The sequence below is a fragment of the Crinia signifera genome, chromosome 19, assembly GCF_055691185.1.
Source record: "Crinia signifera chromosome 19, ASM5569118v1, whole genome shotgun sequence".
Lineage (NCBI taxonomy): Eukaryota > Metazoa > Chordata > Amphibia > Anura > Myobatrachidae > Crinia > Crinia signifera.
The window spans coordinates 15,059,970-15,066,475 of record NC_139226.1 but is presented as its reverse complement, the minus strand read 5'-3'; the positions used below and the strand labels follow the sequence as shown (position 1 = coordinate 15,066,475).

Below are 6,506 nucleotides of genomic sequence, written 5' to 3'. Positions count from 1 at the left end.
ACAGGTCAGTGTGAGCAGTAGGGGGCACAGGTCAGTGTGAGCATTAGGAGGCACAGGTCAGTGTGAGCATTAGGAGGCACAGGTCAGTGTGAGCAGTAGGCGGCACAGGTCAGTGTGAGCATTAGGAGGCACATGTCAGTGTGAGCAGTAGGAGGCATAGGTCAGTGTCAGCAGTTGGGGGCACAGGTCAGTGTAAACATTAGGAGGCATAGGTCAGTGTGAGCATTTGGGGGCACAGGCCAGGGATCCCTCATTCCCTACTACACCCTAGCATCAAGCATTGCAGCAGCAGCAGTGGGCGGGGCGTGTTGTCAGGGGGCGGGGCGGTGACGCAGGAGCTGCTCCCAGAGCGGGGGCGGTGGGGCTCGGGCAGCACAGCGGGGCTCTGCGCATGCGCACTCACGTGATTTCTCCTCAGCGGCTGTTGCGTCGGTTTGTTTTCGCAGCCATTTTGTGTTGCATTACTGGGAAAAAAAAAGCCGAGAGCCGGAGCCGGAGTGCGCGGCGGAGGCGCCGAGCCGTCACTGCCCCTCACCCGCTGGCCCCGATACCCGCGCCGGGCCGCACCCCAGGGGAGAAGGGAGCGAGCGCCGGCCCATCCGATCCGGCCTCCTCTGCAGAGCACCGGAGCCTGCCAGGATGTGCGTCCGCCCGAGGAGAGCCTGCTGCTGCGCCTGAGGTGAGAGAGCGGTGGGCGGGCTGACGGTAGAAGCCGGGGATCCAAGTGCGGCCTGTCTCCTTCGACACCGGCCAGAGCGCCTGACACGTCCCCGGCGCCCGGAGGGGGCTCCCGCACTGCCGGCATCAGGGGGCTCTGCATCCCCTGCTCCGTGCCTCCCCCATACCCGTGCCTCCCTGAGCTGCTTCCTTACCCCTTGCCTCCCTGAGCTGCTTCTTTACACCGTGCCCCCCTACCCCGTGCCTACCCCGTGCCTCCCCCCTACCCCGTGCCTCCCTGGGCTGCTTCCCTACCCCGTGCCCCCCGTGCCTCCCTGAGCTGCTTCCCTACCCCGTGCCCCCCCTACCCCGTGCCTCCCTGAGCTGCTTCCCTACCCCGTGCCTCCCTCCATACCTCGTGCCTCCCTGAGCTGCTTCCCTACCCCGTGCATCCCTCAAAACCCCTTGCCTCCCTGAGCTTCTAGCCTACCCCATGCTTCTCCCCTGCACAGTGCCTCTCCCCCCGACCCCATGCCTCCCTGACCTTATTTACCCAGTGCCTCACCTCATGCCTCCCTGAGCTTCTTGTCTGCCCAGTGCCTCTCCCCCGTGCCCCGCACCTCTTCACCTGCCCCGTGCCTCACGAATTTCTTCCCTCGACCCTACCCTATTCCTCTCCCCCCTACTCCAGCCTCCCTCATCTTTTTCTGTCCCCTGTGTCTCTACCTCCTACCCCGTGCCTCCTGAGCTTCCTTTACCCTGTCCTGTGCCCCCTGGGTGGGTGGGGATCTCCCCTACTCTGGCACTGTAATGTATAATGAATGGAAGGGGGATATGGCAGGAGATCTCCCCCATACCCTGGCAGAGTCATGTATAATGAATAGGAGGGGATATCACAGGAGGTCTCCCCCATTCCCTGGCAGTGTAGGTATGATGTGGTGCAGTACCCATTCATTGCTAGGAGCTGGTCCCATCTGCAGAGAAGGCCTTGCTGCAATCTGCCTGGTGTCTCGCTGCACATGCCCGCTGTATATCCCCACATATCTCATTAATGTCTCTATATAAGTATGGGCACATGAAGGAAGAGCTCTCGATATGTATCAGTACAATGCCCCCAATGTATTGGTGTAGGGGGGATACATCTACTTTGCAGTGTCTCATCTCAGTTCTGACTTTCTGGAATGAAGTGCATTAATATATTTCTGTTGCCCTGAGCATTTGGGGTGAATAGATAGAACTGCTGGTGTTTTTAGGCAATAAGATGTTTTCTATGCTAGAGTTGTGCATGAAGAATTCTTTTTCCTGCCGGGTTAGGATAAGCCCCTGCATAGGTAGCTCAGTGACCGTGCAGTTAATGACTAGGAGATTTAAGGGCATAAGTCCCCTTTATTTCTAGCAAATTCTGGGAAAGGAAAAGCTTCTTTATAGAATGAGCAGAAGGAAAGGTGGAATTTATTGTAGCGGTTGACAAATGATATTGACGCTATAACGACACAAGTGCAGTTTGCTGACTATGCAGCATAAATAAAGATGTTCTGCTTTTTAAAAAAAAAAAAAAAATTTGTCTGTATTTGGTTGACAGTAGTGTGACTGTTCCGGCATTAGAATATATTGCGGGAGAATCTGTATTTTTTTATTATCTCTGGTCGACAGGCAAATAGTACACTACTGTATATTGTTTTTTTTCCTTTATAAACCAAGCACAATGCTGAGTACACACTGGGCAATATATCGTTAAGGATATGGGCGATATCGTTAACAATGTATAGAGCAAATCGTTAACGATGCATGCTACCACTTATCATTAACAAAACCCCCTCCTGTCATCTGTGCATGCAGCTCAAGCTTGACTTTGTAGTCAACGACTGCATGCATGGGGATGTGTGATGTCGTTGATCGATTATTGTGCCAATATCGGACAGTGTCTGTGCACTATTGTGACTCCTGTGGCACCGCAGATACAGTTAATCGGCGGTGCCAGTGGTCGCCCAGTGTGTACCTAGCCTTTTGACGTGTCATTGTAAAATGCAGATATTTATATTACAAATGCAATATTATATAAGCTTGTGTAAGGAGTTTTCAAATGTGTATTGAACAAAGTGTGCTTAAATGTTTGCCTTTGGAACAAGTCCTCTATATCTGATATAGTGTTCATTCTAGCACTCGCCAACTTTGAAAACCCATGCAGTTCCTCTTCCCTACCTGGGGTGTCGCTGTAGTGCTTCTAGCACAGTGTGGTCTGTATATCAGCACTGATATGCAAACCAAACCTGTACTAGAAACACCACAGCAGATAGTGACACCCCAGGCAGGGAAGTAGAACTGCATGGGTTTTCAAAGTTGGCGGGTGCTAGAATGAACACTATGATACTCTTGTGTCATCCTAAAGTGTTCATGTTATTCTTGGAAGCCGGGATACACTTGTTTGGCATTTTATATTCTAATGACGAGGTCTGATCAGAATTGGACAGTACGCAGTGATATCTGGTAGCCAGGCTAAAAGGCAGAGGAGAAAAGTTGGGAGCTGCCATATTAGTTGGTATGGCACATTTTAAAGTTAGCGCACTTGTAAGTAATGGTACATACGAAGCATTTACTATACATTGGCTTTCCTTTAGCTTGCTGTTATCACTCCTATATACTGTATGGCAGGAAAGTTTTATGTTTTGGGACATCTAAACCAATAGTTTTAGTAACTTGACACGAAACAGGTAAGTATCACGAGGATACAGGTGGGGGTCGGTCCTCACTATTAGCGCTCACAATAAAAGATTCTACCACACCTCCCTTAGGACTTAGTGGCGATCCTCTTCTCCAAAATAACGACAGCTTAGAATTAGGAACTCTGGACCATTCTCATACTCCAGGTCAACACACACTCCATCCCCATGGATTTCCACATAGGAAAAGAGGAAAACAACGATTGCGCAATACCACTTTAATTATGTACACACAAATCAGACAAATCAAGGTTAAAAAAATGCACAGATCCAGTAGTAAGGAGAAGGGGTGGAGTTTACCATTTAAGATGGAGAACCAGGTGAAAGGCTCTCTGAATGGGCTTAAGCGGTGACAGATGTTGAGACCCGGGTGGTCACGGCGTCAGTCCACAGAGAGAACACTCCTCCTCCAAATGTGTCCTTTTTCAAGGAGTATCCTTGATACTCCTTGAAAAAGGACACATTGGTGTCCGAAACGCGTCGGAGCAGGCTGCACCTACAGACCGGGAGCTTTGGAGGAGGAGTGTTCTCTCTGTGGACTGACGCCATGACCACCCGGGTCTCAACATCTGTCACCGCTTAAGCCCATTCAGAGAGCCTTTCACCTGGTTCTCCATCTTAAATGGTAAACTCCACCCCTTCTCCTTACTACTGGATCTGTGCATTTTTTTAACCTTGATTTGTCTGATTTGTGTGTACATAATTAAAGTGGTATTGCGCAATCGTTGTTTTCCTCTTTTCCTATGTGGAAATCCATGGGGATGGAGTGTGTGTTGACCTGGAGTATGAGAATGGTCCAGAGTTCCTAATTCTAAGCTGTCGTTATTTTGGAGAAGAGGATCGCCACTAAGTCCTAAGGGAGGTGTGGTAGAATCTTTTATTGTGAGCGCTAATAGTGAGGACCAACCCCCACCTGTATCCTCGTGATACTTACCTGTTTCGTGTCAAGTCACCGCCATTGGGAAGGCGGCTAGGGGTTTGGACTTTACAACCAGCAGCCATTCAAATCATTGTTGTTTTTTAGTTTGCGCAGAACCGCGGTGTTCCATTTGAATTTCTTCTTTTTTACAGTTTTAGTAACTTGCCTATACAGATGCACAACCCCTACATACTGACTTTTTCAAATGCCCCATGAACAATAATCTGTCTGGAACAAGTGAAACCAATGTGTAGTTACGGCACATGCTGTAATTGCCAGTTTTGGCGGGGCATTTAGGAGTATTGGAGCTGGCAAATAATTGGTTGTGAATGTACTACAGACATCTTCCACTTATCGCTGTCAGACTGAGGCTTATAATCTGTTAGACATGTCATTGTGGTAGAAAGCCGCAAAACTTTTTTTTTTTTTTTTTTTATTAAGTTGTCATTATTTGTGTACAGAAACCTGATGGCTTGCATTCTTATAGGTAACAATGCAAACGGTAGATTGATGGATTCACACAGGGTGCAAAGTGACCGCTAGAACAACTAGCTTAGCTGACATCAAATGATGACCATGTTGTCTTCCAACTGGTCCCATGTACACATTGCCAGACACTGCTTCTGGTGGGAGGGTTGCAGAGAACATTGAAGAATTTTAAGGGATATAGATATTATTTTTATATAATATAATTTTAGTTTTCCTTATATATAGAAGATTTGCACTCTTCACAGTGGAACCTGTATTGTACTGTTCCATCCATATGGGCAATAATATAAAGTGACGCTTAAAATAATAACATAATAAAAATGATAAATAGCTTTTACTTTCATATGTTCCCCCATTATAAAGTGCAACAGAATATGTTGGTGCTATATAAGTAACTATTACTAGATCGATCTATCTATATTTCTGTTGATCTGTCTTTATCGTTTAGTTGCGTGTGCCACACACAGGCCATTTCCCAGACCCTCCCCCAAGGCGGTCCCACCTGTGTGAGATGTCACATGCCTTCTCCCACATCCCGTAAGTTTATCTGCTTAATAAATAGGTCAGTTTAATGCACGTCGCCATTATATCAGTTTCACCAATATGTTCCTTAGTCTGCTTGGGTTAGAGCCGCATCCTGCTGTAGTAATGGATATGATCACGCCGCTCTGTATTAAGTACTGTTACTGTCTAATTCAGAATGTGTCCAGCTGGGTGCCCTGGACTTTGCAGATCACCCATTAAATACAGAGCCACTCTTTTCATGTCTCTGTATTTATACTTGGGAGCTAGAGAATGACTACCATCAAATTGGCTAATGGTTCCACAGCCGGGAATGACAGCCACTGGATGTACCAAGTATAACCTATCTGTGTACCTTCATGTTCCAGAGTTATGTGAAGTTCTAACTGTTCCCGGGCCATAAAGCGGCATTAGCCGGGAGCATAGCTGTGACTCGTGTCTCATGGCAGAATTAGCAGGATGCTATAAGGGACCGGAGTGCAGAGGGTCCCGGGAATATGCAGGCATGTGAGCACGGGACCCATCTGGGGGGAATGTTTGGCATTTGCCCGGGAGCTGCTGCTCTCCCCTCAGATGATTTCTTTGGAATTTGTGAGCTTAGTCCTTGAAATGTACTTGTGTCCAGGGTGCACCACGGTTCCTTGTGATGTAGTGTTCTGTAGATGCTGCTTAATGTGTACCTATCGCACACTATGGCTACATCCACATTGCATTTTTATTTAAATGCCATAGCAAGCTGATCCTTTACGCCTTATCCAGGATCATGGCGCCCAGTCCCGTACCCGGTGGTTTCTAAGAGAAACTCTCATAGACTTTCCTGCGCGTGTGTGTAATCCCATTCATGTGTTTTTTAGGGGCTTATCGGAAACGTCAAAGCTCCTCCGATACTTTCCCACACAAACTGTCCGTCTGGGTGGAGACTTTATTCCAACCGTCCCCGAGATCTGTCTACAGCGTCCGGTTTATGTACTAAATAAAAACCCGATAAATATTTCTATCTGCATTAAATTAAGCAAGGGGACAGTGAACCCTCTATGACCTTAGACAGGTTCGGTTCCAGCCTTGCTGTCCTAAGGACTAAGCCAGTGTGGCCAAATCAGAGCACCACACACACACACACACTGCCACCTCCCCCTGCATACAGGAACGGGTGGGGGAGCAATGCAACATGCCATCTGCTTATGACTTGTATAGAAGCA

General features: G+C 48.1%; 1 protein-coding gene across 1 annotated transcript in view; it reads left to right on the top strand.

Moving 5' to 3' along the window:
• The first annotated feature begins 408 nt into the window (after nt 1–408).
• Nucleotides 409–6,506, top strand: part of LOC146042162 (dual specificity tyrosine-phosphorylation-regulated kinase 1B-like) — a 58,723-nt gene continuing 52,625 nt past the window's right edge. Inside the window, exon 1 of the mRNA XM_083162084.1 lies at nt 409–679. The gene's annotated coding sequence lies outside the window, so the exon portion shown is untranslated. The remainder of the gene's footprint in view (nt 680–6,506) is intronic.